Source organism: Eurosta solidaginis, chromosome 3, assembly GCF_040869045.1.
Source record: "Eurosta solidaginis isolate ZX-2024a chromosome 3, ASM4086904v1, whole genome shotgun sequence".
Taxonomy (NCBI): domain Eukaryota; kingdom Metazoa; phylum Arthropoda; class Insecta; order Diptera; family Tephritidae; genus Eurosta; species Eurosta solidaginis.
In genome coordinates, this window is record NC_090321.1 from 130,598,533 (window position 1) to 130,621,567 (window position 23,035).

Here is a 23,035-nt window from a genome sequence, read left to right on the forward strand (position 1 = left end):
TCGTTCCGCTTTATTTTCGTTTGAGAAAAAGTTGAGAATCCAAAAATTCTCAATTTGAAAATAAAGAAAAATCCCATATTAAAAATGAACCTTTTAGCTTGAGAACGCTATCAACGGTTATTTTAAATGCATTTGAAAACTAACGTTTGAAATGTGAGAAATGGACTGATTCGCAAATGTATCTCAAACTGAGATTTGACAAAAATGTTTATTGGGTAGTATTAGGATATTTGTAAATGTGTAGGTTAAGTAATTAGCTATAAAAAGGGAAAGAATTTTTGTAATAAAGGGAATATTGATCTGACAACCAAAGACAACGCATCTTTTTAATTTTTTACTTTTCATGGCGATCCTGCTAGCTTGATCAAAAATCAGCAAAAATTGCTAAAGATCTTGCTGGAGGAAAAAATCCTGCCAGTTTTATCTGCAATAAGCATAAGATTTGCTGACCAAGCAAATATCGCTTAAGATTTAGCTGCTCAGAGATCCTGCCCAAGAAACTTTAAAAAACAAAGTATAAAAAAGTTAATAATTTTACCATCCGGGCAAAAGTTGAAAGGATCCTGATACAAAGGATTACAACTGCTATCACAGCACATTAACGAAGAAACAAACGCAGAAGGCAAATAACATTGAGGAACAAAATTAATCAACAGCAGTGACCAAGGATGAATAAAGCATAAGGCGAAGTGGAATAAATGGATTTAAAGGACACATTTTAGAAAAGGCAACCAAGGATGAATAAAGCATAAGGCGAAGTGGAATAAACGGATTGAAAGGACACATTTTAAACAGCAATATTCTGCAGGACCAATTGGTGGCATGACTGGCTGAAAGCAGTAATAATAAGTATATTTAGAAATAAATTGGGCGGCCTTTAAGGACGCTAAACCATTAGCAAAAACGAAAGTTTTTGCTTAGGGATTTTTTTTTAAAAACAGGAATTAAAGAAAAAAAATGTAAAACACATCTTTTCACAAAATTTTTTTTTCTCTGCAAGAAAATCAAAATGTACTAAATTTTAAAGATTTTTTTTGTGCTTGAAAAATTTAAAATAATACATAGAAATCTACTTTGTTAAAAAAAAAAAAAGAAAACTATTTTTTGAACAATTTAGCTATCTCCATTATTATGCAAGAAATAGAAATAGAAGAAGAATTTCCTAGAATTTTTAAAAAGTGCGAAGACACTATAAAGAAATTCATAAAAATTTCTTAGAAAATCATTAAAAACAGTAACACCACCAAACAGGGTCCGACACCAATTACTATAGAAAAGTATTGGCGACGGAACCAAACTATAAAAAAGGAAGAAACACCAAAAATACCCACCCCAAAAATCCGAAAAAGAAAAAGGGGAGGTAAACAATTTAAAATAAAAAGAGAGAAAGCTGAAACCTTCATGGGAAGATAGTGTAACAATAGCTAATGAAAGAAAACTGCAATGGTTAAAATCATTTTGGAAGAAAATAGGTATGACTAGGGAACCGACAATAGAAGACGTAACAAACCCTACAACAAGGGAAGAAGAAACAGTTAGGATGTTACGAATGGTATTCCCAAATAAAAAATAAATTTTTAAACGTAATTACAAATTTTAGAATTTAAATCTAATACTATGTCGTATATTGCTAGCGAATAAATAAATAAATAAAAACTTAATACAAATTTTCTTCATTAATTGTTAAAAATGGCATGGTGGAAAACCATATTAAATGTTATACTAATAGGTATTGCTGGATACAAAGTTGGTAAGGAAAATACAGAAAACAATGTTGAAAATAAATTGGTCAAGTATGAACCAACAGAAATTATAGAAAATAAACAAGAAATCTCCGATAAATGGCTAACTATTTTTGTTTGTGTAATTGCATTTTTGATTGTCGCAATTACAATTCTAATAAAAAACTATATAAAAAACAAACTGAGACAATTAAATAATGCACAAAGAGTTTAACGGAAATTCCAAAAAGAAATGAGTACATGGGAAGAAATCTATAATAAATTAACAGAAGAAAAACTAAAAGCCGATAAATCATATAAGTGCATAAACAAAAGTATTACCATAAAAACAGAAACGATAGCAAAACATCTGAACATAATTTTAGAAGCCCTAAATGCTGTAAAAGAATTGATTAATAAAGTAAACCACATACTTACTAACGATCACCAAAAAGAGGCTCAACAAATTTTTTCAACAGTAAGGGATAAATTAGTATCTTCGTTAGCAAGATATAACATCGAAATCCCCATACCAACTACTATAGAAGAAAGTTTCCAAATTGATTTCAACTCCGTTCTAACTGAACCCTCAAGAAACCGTACCCCTTCACCATCGTTTAGTCTAACCCCATCAGTGGAAGAACATAAACCACTGCTTAACCGACCCATAAACGTCACAATGGCACAAACAGTAGTAGAGTTTATCAAACCTGCCTCATCAGTGCTACCAGAGTTTGATGGCAAGCCTGAAAATTTGCACAGTTTCTTAGATGCTCTTGATATTCTAGACCAAATCAAGGATAATCATGAAGCTTTAGCAATAACTATGATAAAGACAAAGCTAAAAGGCACGGCAAGAAACTTCACAAGTGACGAAAATACAATTGCACAAATAAAACAAAAACTAAAAAGTGCAATAAAGGGAGAATCAGTAGAAGTTTTAACAGCTAAACTAATGAATATCCAACAACGCAGCAAAACCGCAAACCAGTATAATGCTGAAATAGAAAAAATCACCAGATCATTGGAAGGAGCTTATATCTCGGATGGACTTAACCCAGATTTAGCAACGAGATATTCGACACAAGCAGCAGTAAAGGCCATGTGTAAGAACTGCTCCAATGATGAAGTGAAGATGATTATGCAAGCGGGAACCTTCACAACGATGAACGACGCAATTTCAAAATTCACAAACAGTTGCACAGAAATCACAGGCAGCTCGAATACAATTTTAAACATTCGTCAACAAAACCAATATCGCAGTAATTTCCGTGGAGGTTACCAAAGTAACAGCTATGGAGATTACCGAGGTAGGAGATTTAGATACCCGACAAGATTTAATAACAACTTTAGAGGAAATAACAACAATAATAATTCCCAAAGAAGATCAGAAATCCCAAGTAACAATAGACAGTACAATCAGACGCGCAACGTGCGAAATTGTACCCAGCAGGAAAACCAAGAAACTCCACTTCAAAATCAGTAGATAGGAAAATATGTGTACTAAACTTACACTTAAATAGTTATATATCTACAAAAACATCATTAAACAACTCAATTTCTAATTTCTTAGTAGACACAGGAGCAGATAAGTCCATAATTAAAAAGAATCAAGTACTTAATCATACAAAAATAAATACAGCACAAATAACAGACTTAAAGGGCATTGGTCGGGGTATAACCAGTACATTAGGCACAATTAAAGTTGATTTAAAAGGCGATGACCTTCTAATTTATCATAAATTTCACGTCGTAGAAGACGATTTTCCAATACCATGCGACGGAATTATAGGTTTGGAATTTATAAAGAAATATAATTGTATTCTAGACTATGGCAAAAAAGAGGATAAACTAATCCTAAGAAAATATGATTTTCCCCAAACAATCACGATGTACCTAACAAATTTTCTGTCTGCTAACACAATTACGATCCCTGCTAGATCTGAAGTCATTAGACAAGTAACAGTCAACACAGATAATAAAACCATCTTCATACCCCATCAACAATTATCTGAAGGCATTTTCAAAGCGAACACAATCACAAATACAGAACAAACTTTTGTCAGAATTATAAACACCACACAAAAAATACAACTATTCAAAATTACAAAATACATACCGAAAATTTAGAAGACTACAATTTAATTAAAACAAAAACACACAATAAACATAGTAATGACACAGAAAAATTAAAAAGATTAACAAAAAATTTCCCAAATTTGTCAATTCACAACTAACCTCATTATGCACAGAATTCATAGACATATTTGCACTGGAAACAGAACCAATTTCCTCTAATAATTTTTACAAGCAAAAATTGCACATGATGATACACCAGTATACATAAAAAACTATAGATTGCCCGAGGCACAAAAAGGAGAAATAAGCAAACAGGTTAATAAATTAATCGAAGATGACATCATAGAACCCTCAATATCAGAATACAACAGCCCAATTTTACTGGTACCCAAAAAATCACTACCAGGTAATACTGAAAAAAGATGGAGACTGGTAGTTGACTACAGACAAGTAAATAAAAAACTAGCAGCGGACAAATTCCCACTTCCAAGAATTGATGATATTTCAGACCAACTTGGAAAAGCAACATATTTTTCATGCCTTGACCTTATGTCAGGTTTTCATCAAATAGAATTACACCAAGATTCTAGAGATATAACCTCATTCACAGCAGAAAATGGTACATATAGATTTAAAAGACTACACTATGGATTAAAAGTAGCACCAAACTCATTCCAAAGAATGATGACACTGGCATTTGCAGGCCTCAAACCATCCCAACCATTTCTATATATGAATGATTTGGTTGTACTAGGGTGTTCAGAAAAACACATGCTACAAAACTTAAGAGATGTTTTCTCTACCTGTAGGAAACACAACTTAAAACTACATCCAGATAAATGCCTATTCTTCAGCGAAGAGGTAACTTATTTAGGACATAAATGCACAAGCGAGGAGATACTTTCCGACCCAAGCAAATTTGAAACAGTTCAAAATTACCCAACACCAAAAACAGCAGATGAAGTTAAAAAATTCGTAGCGTTCTGCAATTATTACAGAAGATTTTTACCGAATTTCACAGAATAATCAAGAAAATTAACTAGGCTTTGCAAAAAGAATGTTTCCTTCGACTGGACAGAAGAATGTCAAAAAGCTTTTGTCTATTTAAAGGAAGCATTAATCAGCCAAAAACTTTTGCAATACCCCGACTTCAATAAAGAATTCTGCATAATAACAGACGCTAGTGGGTATGCTTGCGGAGCAGTCCTTAGCCAAGAACATGATGGCAAACAGTTACCAATTGCTTACGCTTCTAGATCCTTTACAAAAGGCGAAACAAACAAAGCTACAATAGAAAAATAACTAGCAGCAATCCATTGGGCCATAACCTTCTTCAGACCATACGTTTATAGCAGAAAATTCAAAATTAAAACCGACCATCGCCCTTTAACATACCTTTTCTCGACGAAGAGTCCTTCATCTAAGATAACACGAATGAGAATCGATTTGGAAGAGTATGATTTCGAAGTGGAGTACATTGCTGGAAAAGAAAATTACATCGCGGACGCATTGTCTCGCATCAACATAACAAATTTAAAAGAAATGTCAGTGGAAGCATGCAAAATAATGAAAGTTTCAACTAGATCAGCAGCTAAAAATATAAAAAATAACATTACAATTGAAGAAAGTCACACAGAGAACCCCAAAATATACGAAGCGCTAAATATATTTGAAGTAAAAAGACTAGTCGAGCTCGTTGTCAAACCTTCGAAATTCTATTTCAAAAAAGGAAAGAAAATTTGTAGCGATTTTGATACAAGCAACCTAATTGTTGAGGATAAGATTGACTTAGGACAATTCTTTACCAGGCTCGAAAGAGAAGCCGGCAATTTAGGCCTTGTACGAATACAGTTGTCCTTACGGGACAAATTGTTTAAAAGAAATTATACTGCAGTGGGAAAATTTATTGAAAAAGGAAACAAGGTTCTCAAAAAACTAACAATTGCACTAACCCCAGAGGTTATACATGTGACTAATCCCGGGAAAATTAAGGAAATTCTGCAGAAATATCATGACGATCCTATTAGTGGTGGCCACCCAGGAATAAATAGCATGACAAATAAAATCAAGCAGAAATATAGCTGGCAAAACATGAAAAATGACGTAAGAAAATACGTAAAGAGCTGCATCCACTGTCAGAAAAGCAAAATAAACAAGCATATAAAAGAGCCAATGACAATAACGGAGACACCTCCGAAGGCTTTTGATATAGTACAGATCGATACGGTTGGACCATTACCGAGATCAATAAATGGAAACGAATACGCAGTTACCATCATATGCGACCTCACCAAATATTTGGTAGCAATTCCAGTCCCGAGCAAACACGCGATAACAGTTGCTAAAACTGTATTTGAGCACTTCATTCTAATTTAGGGATGCATGAATACAATCCTAACAGACATGGGAACCGAATACAAAAATAGCTTATTCGAAGAATTATGCAAACTGTTAAACATTGAGCATAAAACCTCAACACCATACCATCATCAAACTCTGGGCACCGTAGAACGTAGTCATAGGACGTTTAACGAATATGTACGTTCCTACATATCCAGTGACAAAGATGATTGGGACGAATACCTCAAGTACTTCGCATACTGTTACAACACAACTCCATCGACAGTACACGGGTATTGCCCCTACGAGCTGATATTTGCGAAAAATCCCCCGACATACGAATTCTTAAAAGAGAATAAAATAAGCCCAGTGTATAATCAGGAGGCATATGATAAAGAAGTTAAATACAGACTTCAAATAGCACAACAAAGAGCTAGAAAATTAGTAAAAGAAGCTAAGGAAAAAAAAAAATTAATTATGATAAAAGTAGCACCAGTAAGGAAATAAAATTAGGAGATTTAGTATTAGTAAGAGAAGAGGCTAGCCATAAGCTAGATAATAGATATAAAGGACGGTATAAAGTAAAGAAAATTGACAAAAATAACAATTTTACTTTAATACCACAGAGAGAAGAAACTAGCAATAATAACAATAAAGATAAGGAATTAATAATCCATAAGAATAGGCTTAAACACATCTGAAATATCATTTGATACTAATCTTAAAATAAGCATTCCACTTTACTTATCGCATATTTAAGAAATTAAAAACGAAATTTTTCTTTTCTTTTCTCAGTTCTATATTTACACAAATTATTATAAATATATAAAAAATAAAGAATATCTTCGAACACGCGGATTTTAATGGGTGCACACATTTAAAATTCGCCTATAAAATAAATAAAATATATAAACAAGTAAAATAAGTAAAATAATTGTTAAATTAAAATTTTTTTCTATACGTAAAATAATCGTTAAATTTAAAATTTGAAAAAAAAAGATTTGTACAAAATATTGAAAAAAAAAACATATATAAAATGTAAACATAATAAAAGTATCAAGGTCAGCAAATTAGAAACAAAATACACAACCTCTCTCACTACAATTTCAAGTTAAGGTAAAATACCAAGATCACTTAAATGCGAACAAAGAGTCTTATACAATTGTTCACAAAACAATTATATAATACTCTTTTTCCAAGGCGGATGGTGTAGCATTATACGTCATGCCCACCTATGCAATACATTTACGGCATTACGCACCATGAACTTCTATGCTAAATACTTCTTAGTAATAATCATATTACAATATTATACAACATAAATTATTGAACTAACCCAGCGGTTAGCTAACATCAATGGAATGCCGAATATGAAACCTTTGTCCGTTCACAGCTAATAAATTCTGCTTAGTACTTACATACAACCAAGAACATGAATTAACCAAATATTCCCATTGCACATGAATATCGATCTGCTGACTCTGCATACAAATCTACATGCATGCATGGTGGTACAAATATACATATATGCACAATAATACAAATCTACATATATGCATATTAATACAAATCTACATGCATGCATAGTAATACAAATATACATATATGCATAGCAATACAAAGCTACATATATGCATAATAACACAAATCTACATATACTGCATATATGCATATTAATACAAATCTACATATATGCATAACAATACAAATTCACATATATACTCTGTAATACCCATGTACTTATTTTTAGTTGTTAGTATTAGGATATTTGTAAATGTGTAGGTTAAGTAATTAGCTATAAAAAGGGAAAGAATTTTCGTAATAAAGGGAATATTGATCTGACAACCAAAGACAACGCATCTTTTTAATTTTTTACTTTTCAACATCCTCTCCATTGACTGCCCATGCCCCTCGACCAACCAATCCACCGATAACAACACCGCCAGGATGCCGTCAAACTATATGTGAGGAAGCCGTCAAGCATTATTTGTTCGGCCACGGAAGCCAATGGAACCATCAGCCTGCGAGACCACTGCCGGGATGCAAGTAGATGGCCGTTTCTACATACCAATAACCATCGAGGGCATGAGCGTGCGCGCTAGTGGCCTCTGTCGCCACACTATCATACGTCGATTAGTCAGTACCGAATCACCTGGAGAGGAACAACACGTAAGACATAAATACCACACCGGCTAGCTTAGCTGAGGGGAGGGGGCGCTGTCATGGCACGGGTCATCCTTCACCTGGGCCGGACGACGAGATTGATGTCTTCGGACTACTTTTCCCTCCGTCGCCTACCTAGGTGTTGATTGGCACGACGCCCGAATGACCAAATAACCCCTCCCCTCAGCTCTGGTTTAGTAAGCTGGCCGGAGCGGATGCCCTAGGGCATATGGCACTACACAGACTAGCGAGCTGGGGACAAGATGGTGCGGCCGTGGCGCGAGTCACCCCTTGCTGCGCTGGGACTAAGAGAATGGCGTCGCCCTGGTCTGGTCAGGAATGGCCCACCGCCATAACGACCGCACGACCCCCGTTCGACAGCTCTGGGTTCGGCCGTGATCCGATGCGTGTGCACAAGGGGCTACCGCTGTGCCATTAAGGTGCACTTCCCCTCCGCCCACGGATCGATCCACGGTGTCTCGGCTGGTGCAGCCCCGCCCCCTTGCGCACCTTCTATTTAGCGTACAAGTAGGGAGGCGGGGGTGTCCAGCGGTGGAGCCAGCACTAACCAAGTTCTCGCAGTCTCTTGCAGGACTCCCGCCCGTCCTATCCCGCCGACGACCGATCCGTCCGATACCACCGACGACTACCCCTACCGGAACAACCAGCCGCTGTACAGGTAAAACCCGTTACCAATATACCTCGCTTTCCGCCTTCGCCCTGGTACGCGCTTCGTAGCCCACCGCTGCTGCTGTCGCATCGTCGTCCATCTGGTGACACCGCTGCTTCCATCCCGCTGCTGCTACCATGCCCGTTGGCCGTCCGCCATCCTACCGCCCTGCTGATACCGCATCTGCTTCCATCCCGCTTCTGCTACGACGTCCGTTGGTCGTCCGCTATCCTACCACCGCTCAGCCGCCGTGTTGATCCCGCCGCCGCTTCCATCTCGCTGCTGTTACGAAGCCCGTTGGGCGTCCGCTAAACTACCGCCGTTCAGCCGCCGTGCTGATCCCGCCGCTACTACGATGACCGTTGGCACTCCGTTATCCTACCGCCGTTAAGCCGCCGAGCTGATCCCGCTTCCATACCGCCGTAACAATCCGTCCGCTACTACACCGCCGCTCAGCCGAAGTGCTGATACCGCCACACTAATCCGTCCGTTATCCTATCACCGTTCAACCGCCCTACCGATCCCTCATCTGCTACGACGACCGTTAGTCGCCGCTCTCCTCCCTCCCATACCATCTTGGAACGGAAAGCTGCTGCCCTCCTAACACCTCCAGCAGTGTGTGCGTGTGTTCCTAACACATTAATATTGTGTTTTTTATTCAGTAGGGGTTTGTGCGACCTTTACAGGACTCTGGATTGACTGAGCGTTACCCCAGCTTTAGACAAAACCTACCTCAAAGTACATAAGTTATATATATATATATATATATATATATATACATTAAAAGTGCAAAATTTATTGCTTACTAGCATAACTTAAATATATTTAAAATACAGCTGCGAACACGAAAATAGCAGTGGTTTTTTTGGTAAACATATAATTCGTAAATAATGATTACTATGGGTAATGATTAGCCGTTCCATTGATTATTTTCTTTAAACGCCATTTAATGATTACTTGCCATTATTTTCTATTTTTAATGATTACTTTCAATTAATTAAAAAAAAAATAATAATCAAAAAAAATCATGATTTTTACGATTATTGAAAAATAAAATATCAAAAAAATCAAAAATAATGAAAAAAGGCCTTTTTGATTACTTTTGATTATTTCTGAATTTTTCGATTATTTTTTATTTAAAAAATTTTTTTTTTTTTTTTTGATTACTTTTGATTATTTTTTCGCTTTGTTGAAAATAAAGTTTTTGTTTGTTGCATGCACGGAATAATTTCTACATACAAGTACATTTTAGGATGTAATATTAAATAGTAACCGCTTATCGAGGCAAATATATACATGCAACATGCGAATGGTATATGAGCGTTGATCTAAACATATTCTCCGGTAAGTACGTACACGTGCATAAATTGCTACACACATTATATAAAATAATAACGATCCTTAAGTCAAGCCAATTCTATGTTGTATACAAAATTAATATATCCACTATTTTGGATTACGTTATGGCTATGCACTGATTGTTTTGTAATCAAAGTTTATCATATTTTTCGCTTTATTTTAGTAATATTGGTTTCATATCATCGCCAGTGTGGGACAATGTTCTCCAACAAAAGGTGAGCTGAAAAATTTGGTACAAAATGAGCTGTATAGCTATCTGGGCGATTCATGTACTAGCATGTACATTCGGAAAACACGAATTGCGTTGAAAGAAACTGCAAAACTCTTCAACGCGCCTTTAACTTCTTCTGCTCCTGTTGAGCGACTATTTTCCTTTGCAGGAATTATAAATGCTCCAAGGCGAAACCTTAACTTTATTGAAAGCACATGCAAATTTGTTATAATGACTAAAACAACTTTTAGATAATGAATATACATAAATACCTCTTATTTTACTCTCTTTTAAGTTTTGATTTCCATCGAAATATCGTTATTTTTGGCAATGTTAATTTAATGAAACAATTCTTAATTGATGCAAATAATTATTAATTGATACACATTTCTTAACATCACTACTTCCTTTTAAAACATCAACTTATGCAAAATTTTTATATTTACAAAAACACATATATATAAACAATTAATAAAAAATAACATGAAATTACTAAAGCTTACATTTTCTAACTGTACCATTGAGCATGTACATTAGATTGGGACGAAACCTCACTTTTCTGTAATTTGGGTTGTTAACACTAAAAATATGGCTCACTATGCAAAACTTAATATTTTATAGAGAATATCCTAGACGTAATCATAAGGAAATAAAAAGAAGTTTTAATCTAATGTACATGGACATATGTTAATAAATTTATCTGGGATATAACAACCTTTGGTTAGACAACTAATCATGATTATGAATGATAACTTAGAGGATCGCTCCAGTTGGAAGTGAAGCTATCAACCATCAACCTAAGTAGTATTACTCATACATATTGTTTGCGCATATTGTTTTGTCATAAAACAATGCGCACTCCCCAGGTATTCATCGGAAACACTTATAGACACGATAATTTGAAGGTGGATATGTACATTAGACTGGGTCGATTTATAAACCGATATCGCGCCATCGATTTTTCGATAGGATTTGGGCTTAGGAAAAAAAGTTCCACTACGCATACCAAAAAAATAATTTTCGAGCCTGCAAAAAAATGGCGTAAGGGTAAATTTTTCGACCAAAACACTCCTCAAAGCCCTACAAATATATATTTTTTTTTTTCAAAAAACTGTTATCGCCAACGTTTTTATCGGTTAACTTTCTTCCATACAAATCGACCCAGGTTAATGTACATACATATGTACCCATATGCCTAGATAAGCGCTCACGATATACCGGTACAACCTCCAATGTACTTGTATGTACAAAACAATCAGTGCATAGCCATAACGTAATCCAAAATAGTGGATATATTAATTTTGTATACAAAACAAAATTGGTTTGACTTAAGGATGAACCATAGAGGATCGTTATTATTTTATATAATGAGTGTAGCGAATTATGCACGTGTATGTACTTACCGGAGAATATGTTTAGATCAACGCTCATATACCATTCCCATTTATGTTGCATGAATATATTTGCCTCGATAAGCGGTTACGATTTAATATTGCATCCTAAAATGTACTTGTAATTAGAAATTATTCCGTGCATGCAACAAACCAGAATTTTTCTTTCAACAAAGGAGAAAAATAATTAAAAATAATAAAACAAATAAAAAAAAAAAATCAAAAGTACTCAAAAAAGCCTTTTTGGATTAATTTTGATTATTTTTTATTTTTTTTATTTTTTTCAATAATCGGAGAAAATCATGATTTTTTTTTTGATTTTTTTCTAATGGTAATCAGTTAGTAATTTCTTCTTACGGAAAACAATTGAAATAATCATTGGCCATTAAAATAGGCATCTAATTAATTGATTACTAATGCTAATTCAAATTTAACAGGTCTGCTTCCATATATCAAAATCATAAGCATCGAAACAAAATTTGATTTAGCCATGCCCGCCCGTCCGCCCGTTAACACTATAACTTGAGTAAATTTTCAGTCGTTGAAGATATCATGATGAAATTTGGCAGGAACGTTACTCCTATTACTATATCAAAATCGGAGAACGGCCACACCCACTTTCAAAAAAAAAAAAAATTATTTAAGTAAAATTTTAACAAAAAATTTAATATCTTCACAGTATATAAGTAAATTATGTCAACATTCAACTCCAGTTTGATATGGTGCAACAAAATACAAATATAAAAATGAAATTTGGTAGGGGCTTAGAGTCTAGGACGATAACTGATTTCTGTGAAAAAGGGCGAAATCGGTTAAAGCCAGGCCCAATTTTTATACACAGTCGGCCATCTGTCCTTTCGCTCGGCCGTTAACACGATAACTTGAGCAAAAATCGATATATCTTTATTAAACTCAGTTCACGTACTTATCTGAACTCACTTTGTATTGGTATAAAAAATGGCCGAAACCCGACTAAGACCATGCCCACTTTTTCGATATCGAAAATTACGTAAAATGAAAAAAAAAATGGCTATACCAAATACGAAAAAAGAGATGAAACATCGTAATTGGTTTATTGACGCAAAATATAACTTAAGAAAAAAACTTTGTAAAATCGGTGTGACACCTAACATATTAAGTACAAGAAAATGAAAAAGTTCTGCAGGGCGAAATCAAAATCCCTTGGAATCTTGCCAGTAATACTGTCCGTGGTATTACATATATAAATAAATTAGCGGTACCTGACTGATGATGTTCTGGGTCACACCAGTCCACATTTTCGTCGATATCTCGAAAACGCCTGCACATATACAACTACCACCACTCCCTTTTAAAATCCACATTAATACCTTTAATTGGATACCCATATCGTACAAACACATTATAGGGTCACCCCTGGTCCAACTTTATGGCATATCTCGCGTCACCTATAGAAATAAGGCCCACGCCCTTTTAAAATACTCATTAACACCTTTAATTTGATACCAAGATCGTACAAACGCATTCTAGAGCCACCCCTGTTCCACCTTTATGGCGATATCTCGAAAAGACGTCCACCCATAGAACTAAGGCCCACTTCCTTTTAAAATACTCATTAACACCTTTCGTTTGATGCCCATATTGTAAAAACGCATTCTAGAGCCACCCCTGTTCCACCTTTATGGCGATATCTCGAAAAGGCGTGCACCTATAGAACTAAGGCCCACTTCCTTTTAAAATACTCATTAACACCTTTCGTTTGATGGCCATATTGTACAAACGCATTCTAGAGCCACCCCTGTTCCACCTTTATGGCGATATCTCGAAAAGGTGTCCACCTATAGAACTAAGGCCAACGCCATTTCAAAATACTCATTAACACCTTTCATTTGATACTCACATCGTACAAACAAATTCTAGAGTCACCCCTGGTCCACCTTTACGGCGATATCTCGAAAAGGCATCCACCTATAGAACTAAGCCCACGCCCTTTTAAAACACTCATTAACACCTTTCATTTGATACCCACATCGTACAAACAAATTCTAGAGTCAGCCCTGGTCCACCTTTATGGCGATGTCCTAAATTGCGCCCACCTATAGAACTATGGCCCACTCCCCCTTAAAATACTCTTTAATACCTTCCATTTGATACACATGTCATGCAAACACATTTCAGGGTTAACTTTCATACATGGAGATTTTCCCTGATTTTGTCCCCATAGCTCTCAGCTGAGTATGTAATGTTCGGTTACACCCGAACTTAGCCTTCCTCCCTAAATGAGACGGTTTAAATTTTCCTAAAATTTTTTCGATTTTTCTTCGTTATTGAAACTGCTTTGCATAGTTTCAGTAGTCAAGTTTTTTCTTGATTCTGTCGAAAATAGAGAAGTAATTTAATTCACAAAATTTGATAAAAATTTCCGCTGCTATTTCCGTGCTCACAGTTATAAGAAGATGTAACACACCATTTTATTTTTTTGAGATTTTATGATTGATTCAATAACAGGTTGATGTCATATGAGATTTCTTTTCATATTTATTTTATAAATTTTTGTATTTGCTAATGTGTTACATACTTTTTATACTCAGTTGAGCAGAGCTTAGAGAGTATATTAACTTTGATTGGATAACGGTTGTTTGTATAGGTATAAAGGAATCGAGATGGATATAGACTTCCATATATCAAAATCATCAGTATCGAAACAAAATTTGATTGAACCATGTCCGCCCGTTAACACGACAACTTGAGTAAATTTTGAGGTATCTTGATGAAATTTGGTATGTAGGTTGTTGGGCACTAGACAGGGTCGAAAAAAAAGTTGCTAATGTCCGCCCCTAAATTTGAAGATTATGTTGAGAGGATTTCGGAAACATTTTTTTAAATTTTTTTTGATCCTTCGAAATACAGCCGAAAAGGTTTTTTCCTTGTAACTTGGTTATTTGAAGTCCGATTCTTAAAATTGATATGTCATTATTTTGGCTTTGAAAATCTTCACATTTCCGCTTAATGTCCTTTTAAGGAAGTCGTGAAGTCGTTTTCCCATGATTAGGTCAGCTAACAAAAAAGGTCCCACAAACCTCTACTGAATAAATACACAATATTTATGTGTTACGAACACACGCACACACGGCTGGAGATGGAGGACGGCCAACGGTCGTCGTAGCAGCGCCAAGACGGATGAGCGGCTTAACGGCGGCAGGATGGCAGACGGCCAACGGTCGTCGCAGCAGCGGCGGGATGGAAGCAGCGGCTTAATGGCGGCAGGATGTCGAACGGACAACGGTCGTCGTAGCAGCGGCGGGTGAATGGCGATAGGACGGCGAACGGTCAGTGGTTGATGTGGCAGCGGCAGCACCAGCAAGGCGGGATGGGCACTTCTGTAGTATGGCGGACGGCCAACGGTTGGCGTAGCACCTGCGGGATGGAAGCAGCGGCGGCACCAGAGGGGCGGCGATGCGACGGCAGCGACGGTGGGCTACAGAGCGCGTACCGGGGCCATGGTGAGAGGGGAAGTAGGCTGGCGATGGTGTTTACCTGGACGGCGGCGGCTCGTTCCGGGCGGGGTCGGTTGAGGGACCCGTGGCCGGAGGGAAAGTACACCGTTAGGGTACAGCGGCAGCCCCTTGCGCGCACGCATTGGCTCACGGCCGAAACCAGAGCTTAGGAGAGGGGATCGTGCGGTCGTTCGGGCGGCTTGTCATTCCTTGCCAGACCAGGACGACGGAGGGAAGGGTAGTCCGAAGACACCACTCGCGTCGTCTTGGTGCAGCAAGGGTGACTCACGCCACGGCCGCACTCTCTTCTCCCCAGCTAACTAGAGGGAGTGGTCCCTCCGCTCCGGTCAGCCTACTAAACCAGAGCTGAGGGGAAGGGGGGTTATTTGGTCATTGAGGCCGCGGGCCGCTCAACACCGTGGTGCGCGACGGAGGGAAGGATAGTCCGAAGACACCACTCGCGTCGTCAAACCCAGATGAATGGTAACTTGCGCTATGACAGCGCCCCCTTCCTCTCAGCGGGCTAGCCGGAGTGGCAATTTTGTCTTTAAAAAGACAACCATTCCCGCTGGCTCACCTACGAGGAATGAATTGCAAAAATGCAAATTCGCTGTTTATATGGGTGGTGCCGCAAACTGGTTGAGAAACCAATACAACATTATTGTGATTTTCTTGTGTTGACGGAACACACCATTGGTTTGCTATCAGTCGTTGGTAGCGTGTGGTTATTTACCATAATAGTTGTTGGCTATGCTATAGAAAAATAAGTACAGGGAGGTTCAGGTTTAAGTGAATAAGAAAATACAGGGGGGTGATGTTATTGTCCCCCTCCAACTCGGTTGACGGAAAGCTGCGGTGGGGAAAGATGGGCCTCCAGGCATGGCCTAGGTCTTATGTCATTCCACTTATATCTAACTGAGTTTATGTTATTAATTCATTTGTATAACGTAAGAATAATTACATTTAATTGTTCTTACAACTAACAGAGTATATTTCATACAAAAAAAATAAATGTAAGGCGCGATAACCTCCGAAGAGATCTAAGGCCGAGCTTCTCTTCCAATTTGCGTCGTGCTCCTCTTGATTTTTCCCTACAAATTGGCCGGACGGGACCTACATGTTTTATGCCGACTCCGAACGGCATCTGCAAGGCAGATGAGTTTTCACTGAGAGCTTTTCATGGCAGAAATACAATCGGAGCGCTTGCCAGACACTGCCGAGGGGCGACCACGCTTAGAAAAATTTTCTTCTAATTGAAAAATCTTATTTCTAAAATTTTGATGTTGCTTTGCCCGGGAGTTGAACCCAGGGCATACGGTGTGATAGGCGGGGCACGCTACCATCACACCACGGTGGCCGCATTTCATACAGTTCATTATAATACATAATATTCCTCTTCTTCGTTTCCATCTTCCTCGGGTTGTGATTTCATCATGGCTATCAGGTATTCTGTAAAATGTGGCCCGAAAAAAAAATTGGTCCCCTATGCGTGTTTGCTAGGTTGGCTGGCCACTGGTACTGCTCCCTCCGTGTGCACCCGCTCTGACGTCGTTTAATTTCGCCGAAGTTTATGACCTTTTCTTGTAGCGGTTTGAGCACCCTTGCCGTTTTTGCTTGGCGCCCCGGGATTAACTCCACCCACTTGTAGAATTTGTAGATCATGGCAAGGGGGGAAGTGCTTCTTTGCTTGGACCGTGGTAGTGGTGGCACGAAGTCGGCGGTTACTATTTCCCATGGTTGCGGATATTGCATGGTTGCCAATAACCTCATCGGGCTCTTCTCTTTCGCTTTTTATTGTGTAAAATATGTCTAGTTCGGTGTTTTGTAACGGGCGGCGGGAGAGCGCGTTGCATATCGCGCTCGGCGCTCTTTTTCGATACTCTTTATTGAAGTTGTATTTTTGTATAGCCGGGTAACGGTGGTATAAGCGTTGGTTCAGCGGTCGGTTATGTTTGCGAATGGTCGAATGTTCGGCTGCGGTAATTGGGCTAACGGTTCTGCACAATCGCTTCCTGCGGTGCGCTGAAAAAGTTTCCTGCTCCGAATTTTGGCCATTGTTCACGTGTTCCCGGCTGGTCATTGCACATAGCGTGTCTAACTCGGCTGATCTTATGGTCAAGGTGACGTCTAACGGCTGGCCATCTAGCCAGAGGGTGATTGCCCTTTCCCGTAAAAAGTCCATTCCTAAGATCATCCGTTCTGCCAGGTTCGGGATGACGGACATCATTTTGTTAGTCATTCGTCCTTGGTACGTAATCATTGCTGGGTAGGAATTGGAACTAAGAACACACGTCTGGTCTGCCAATTGGACGCTTCGCCTGTTAAGACGTGGTTTGATTTTGTTACTCTCCAGGTGATTTCGTAATGACTCATCGACGTATGATAGGGTGGCGCCGGTGTCCACTAGCGCGCGCACGCTCATGCCTCGATGGTTATCGGTATGTAGAAACGGTCATCTACTTGCATTTTGGCAGTGGCTTCGCAGCTTGGTGGTTCCATTGGCTTCTGTGGCCGAACAAATAATGCTTGGCGGCTTCCTTTCACATAGTTTGGCGGCATCCTGTATGTGTTGTTCCCGGTGGATTAGTTGGTCGAAGAGCATAGTCAGTCCCTGGAGAGGATGTTGTCTTGTCCACACCTGGAGCAGAACATTCTCCAGCGGCCCCTGCATTGGAAGCGGCGGTGTCCGCGTTCCTTGCAGCGCCAGCAGCACTCCTTTGCTATCGTACTCCATTGAAACGTTATCGAAGCAACAATTTTGAAAGGGAAGCACAAAGGAGAAGACGTTTTGATACCCAGAATTCCACTGATCCCGACGGATTTACCATTCTATTTCAAACGTTTGCAGTTCCCAATTCGCTTTGCCTTCGCTATGACAATTAATAAGGCAAAAGGGCAGTCTCTAAAAATGTGTGGTATTAATTTAGAATACCGAATTTTTTTTTCATGGACAATTGTATGTAGCTTGCTCACGAGTAGGCAAACCATCGTCATTATTCATTTACGCGAAAGATGGAAAAACCAAAAACGTTGTCTACCAAAAAGTGTTACAATAAAGTTCGAATGAAAAAATTTACTTTGTTTCGTATTAATTTTATTCTCTTTCAGCAAATCATTGAATTTATCACCTAGCGAAGCGGGCGAGGGTACGCTAATACTATATATACCACCGATCTATATGATTTTTTCAGACAAAAACATATGCTATATATGTAAGCATTTGGTGAAACTTGAAGGTTCTAGCTATTAAAATGGGGCTGAAATTGCGAAAATATATATATACTATATATATATACTATATAAACCACCATAAATATACTATATATACCACCGATCTTTATAATTTTTTCAGACAACAATATATGCTATATACGTAAGCATTCGTTGATATTTGAAGCCTCTCGCTCTTAAAATAGGGAAGTAATTACGAAAAGTTTCTTATCTGAACAATCGGTTGTGGGGGTATATACTATATATACGACCGATCTTATCACTTTTTGCAGATAACAATATGTGCAATACACGAAAGTATATGGTGAAGTTTGAAGCTTCAATCTGAAAAATTGAGGAAGATATGACAAAAATCCTCTTTTACTGAAAAATCGGTTTTATGGAAGATATATGCTATAGTGGTCCGATCCGGCCGGTTCCGAAAAATATCTAATCGGACACCCAAATACACCCGCTCACCAAATTTTATCAAGATATCTCAAAAATTGAGGGACTAGTTTGCATACAAACAGACAGACGTACAGGCGGACATGGCTAAATCAACTCAGCTCTTCATCCTGATTATTTCGGTATACTTAATGGTGGGTCTATCTATTTTCCTTTAAGGACTTTCAATTTTCGGATTCGTGACGAAATTAATATACCATTTCATTTTCATGAAAGGTATACAAATAGGTAGGTACTTTGTGTGAGTATGCAAAACTTTACGTTTTTTGTGGTCCGCATGTAAAAGCTATGACTACGAATCACGTATTTCAACAATGTATGACGTAAACGTAAGTATTTGCTGAAACTTGTTGAAATTTGAAGCTTCTAGCCGTAAAAACGGGGAAAAAATGACATTTTATATCGTCGCTGCGCTCACAAAAACAGTTACGTATGTGTTTTTCAGTAACTGTTCAGGAGATCAAAAAAACTTGTTTCTGGTGTCCATTGCAAAATTTTGCAAATGTATTTTTGAAATATTTTATGGAAAGTATGTTATTGATGTGTGAAGGAAAAAACATGTTTTTTAACGCATTACAGTGTGATAAATATTTTGCGCCGTTTTAAAGCACATAGCTGTTTTCAGACATGATTAAAATTTGCTTTTGGCGGTAGGGAAATGTATAAAATGTGTGCCGTATTTCCTCGTAATGCTTACGGAGATCACCCCTTAAGGCCCTGGGAGGTATAGCTTCATCAATCAGATGTCTGTTGGGATGCCTAGGTTTCTGGGTATTCAACAGAAACGTTTGTTTAGCATTTCATTTCTCTCCCTAATGGGGCGTACCCACGCCTAATTGTGTACGTGGTGTTCTGGGGACATAAGAATACAGCCCGTAGCAGTTCTTTTGGCAGGCCTGTATTTTATTCAGGTGAGTAACCTTTAGGCTTGGCGACCATATCGAGGACGCGTAGCATGCAATCGGGCCAATTGCTTTGTAAGTAGTAATGAGCGTTTCTTTGTCTTTCCCCAAGTGCTGCCGGCAAGAAATTTGAGGATTTTATTACGGCTCTGGATTTTCGGTACAATTGCGGTTTTATGCTCTACAAAATGTAGATCCTGATCGAACGCCACACCCAAGATTTTAGGATGTAAGGCAGTCGGAGCCGATGTCGGGATCAAATAGATTATATTGCACTGAGTGGTGGGTGATTAACACGAGGCCACCTCCATTTCCGATTTCGCATTCTTTTCTGTGGACGTTATGTCTAGAGAAGGTCTTAAGAGCAGATCTTGCTGTGTGTTTGGTCTTTTGCACCGCTGCAATGCGGATATTATGCCGCTTCATGAAATCAACTATCTCCGTGATCTTCCCAGTTAACCCATTACAGTTTAAGTGCAGAATCCTGTGTTGTTGTGGCTTGCTGAGCCGCGCGCATCTTGAAAGTAGTGGGGCGATAAGGCGCAGACTACGGAACGTCCTTGGGCGTAAACAGCAAGGGGCCAGAAAAGATTTATAAAAGTTACTATGACTTCGGGTTTTGGGGTCTAGCCCAGAACAACCTGTTCGATGCAACCAACCCTTGCACCTGACACACTGACAAGAGTGTGACCGACCGGAAAACACAGCAACCCATTTATCTGGACCGGGGTCAGGTACAGATCCCGGATTTTGTTAGACACTCTCACGGTGCAATAGAATATGTCGCAGTCCCGCTAAATGGGGATACACCACTTTTAAACCAAAAGAGATATAAAAAAAACGGCATATGCAGAAATGTGGGCTCTATATAGTGATAATGAAATATGCAATAAAACAAATTTTGACAAAAAACTCATAACTGTTTTCGTGAGCGCAGCGACGATATGGGGTATATAATATATACCACCGATCTCTATGATTTTTTCAGACAACAATATATGCTATACACGTAAGCAACTTGTGAAATGTTTGGCTGCTAGCTGTTAAAATGGGGCAGAAATGGCGCAAAGTTTCTTATCTGAACAATCGGTTGTAAGAGATATATACTACATATACCACCGATCTCTATGTTTTTTCACACAACAATATATGCTATACGCGTAAGCATTTGGTGAAATTTGAAGCTTCTAGCTGTTAAAATGGGGCTGAAATTGCAAAAAAAAAATGTATATATAGTATATATATACTATATATACTGTTGAAAGTTATATTTTTACTTGCCTTTATTTCCGAATAAATAAAGAAACTATGACTTAGTTTTTCGCATACATTTATTGACGCGACTTAGTTGATGGTTAAAACTGAAGTGAAATCAAGTAAAAAAGGGAAAATACATATTGACAAGGAATATTCAAATGCACGGTTGCATCTACGCATGATTGTGCGAAAAAAATTGCTTGAATATGTGAATTGAACTCAAGGTGGCTTTTCAACACGCAGCCTCAATGAACATATTCAGTGCATAAAATATTTAAAAATTATTTTAAACCTAACATAGAAGTTAGTTTTTCGTGACTTCGCTTAGCTAAATTCTTTGTTAGTATATCCACTATCATGTTGCTGCTACTGCAATACTTTAATTCAATTACGCCAATACGATAAACTGCTCTGATTTAATGATGTCTAATGTCGATGTGTTTTGTGCGCGAATGATGTACCGGATTTTTTACTAAACTCATTGCGCTTAAGTTGTCTCCATTTATGATGATCGCGTTAGGATATTTAATTTTCATTTCTCCCAAAAGTTGTCTTAACTTAATGCTTCTTTCACTGCTGATGTGAGTGCGATATATTCGGCCTCGGTGCTACTAAGTAATACTGTTGTTTGCTGTTTTGACTCATACGAAAATATACCACCAGCAAAAATAAATGCGTAGCCTGTGTATGATTTCCGATCGCTACTATCACCACCCCAATCTGCATCAACGAAGCATTCCATCTCTTTAACTGTTCGTTCAACAATTGTCTTACATATATGTGCTTTCTGACTTATAGACACTGCACCCGTTTCGCCTTCGCGGCTTACTTCTATGCTCAAAAAATATTGTACTTGCCCTTTATCAACTACTTCTATTTCCAATGAAATTTTAGCTTTAATGTCAGTTAATTGCTTCTAATCAGAACTAGCTATTAAAAAATCATCAACGTATATTGCGATTATATTTATTTGTCCGTTGTTGTGATTTATATATACACACGATTCGCTTTTGCACGAATTGAAACCAATTTTCTTCAAAATTTTATCAAGTCAGCAATGTCTTGCTGACTGCTTAAGTCCATACAAGGCTTTCTTAAGTTTCAAACAATGATTAGAAAAATGTGTATCCATAAAGATCTCTGGTTGACTCATATATATGTCACCGTCCAGATCACTATTCAAATACGCGGTGGATACATCCATATGATGAAGATACAATCCATACACTGCCGCTAGTGCAAATAGCATTCTTATAGTGATATATCTTACTACGGGTGAAAAGGTTTCGCTAAGGTTCACACCAAATACTTGTGAACAACCTTTTGCTACTAATCTAGCCTTGAATCTTTCAATATAGCCATCCTTATCCTTTTTAAGAGTAAAAACCCATTTACAAGGTACAATTTTTTGTGTCTCAGGTAGTTCAGCAAGTTGCCATGTTTCATTTATCAAAAGAGATTTATATTAATTTTTCCATGGCCTTATGCCATTCATCTGCATATTCACCCGAAAGTGCTTGCTTTACTGACACAGGTATATGCACAACGTTACCATTCAATTAAATCATATAGTTATACTGTTTCACAGGTCTACCTGGCCTACCACTATGAATTATTCGCGGTCTACCTGGACCTGTCTTTGGTGCACTTTCTTCTGATTGGTGGTCTTCTGCCGATTCAAACTCATCTTCACTATTACGCAATGCAATTTCTTTATTTTGTAATGGCTCTTCATTTTCAGATAACTCATCTAAATTGTTATTTATTTGCTCGTTGTCATTTTCAATA

General features: G+C 37.9%; 1 protein-coding gene across 9 annotated transcripts in view; it reads right to left on the reverse strand.

The window, feature by feature from the left end:
• The window catches only part of LOC137244275 (synaptic vesicle 2-related protein), a 2,198,928-nt gene that overhangs the window by 2,105,798 nt on the left and 70,095 nt on the right, over positions 1-23,035 (reverse strand). The window contains exon 2 of one of the 9 annotated variants that reach the window (XM_067773026.1): positions 11,947-12,042. The exons of the other annotated variants lie outside the window; for them this stretch is intronic. The gene's annotated coding sequence lies outside the window, so the exon portion shown is untranslated. The remainder of the gene's footprint in view (positions 1-11,946; positions 12,043-23,035) is intronic. 9 annotated transcript variants of the gene reach the window in all.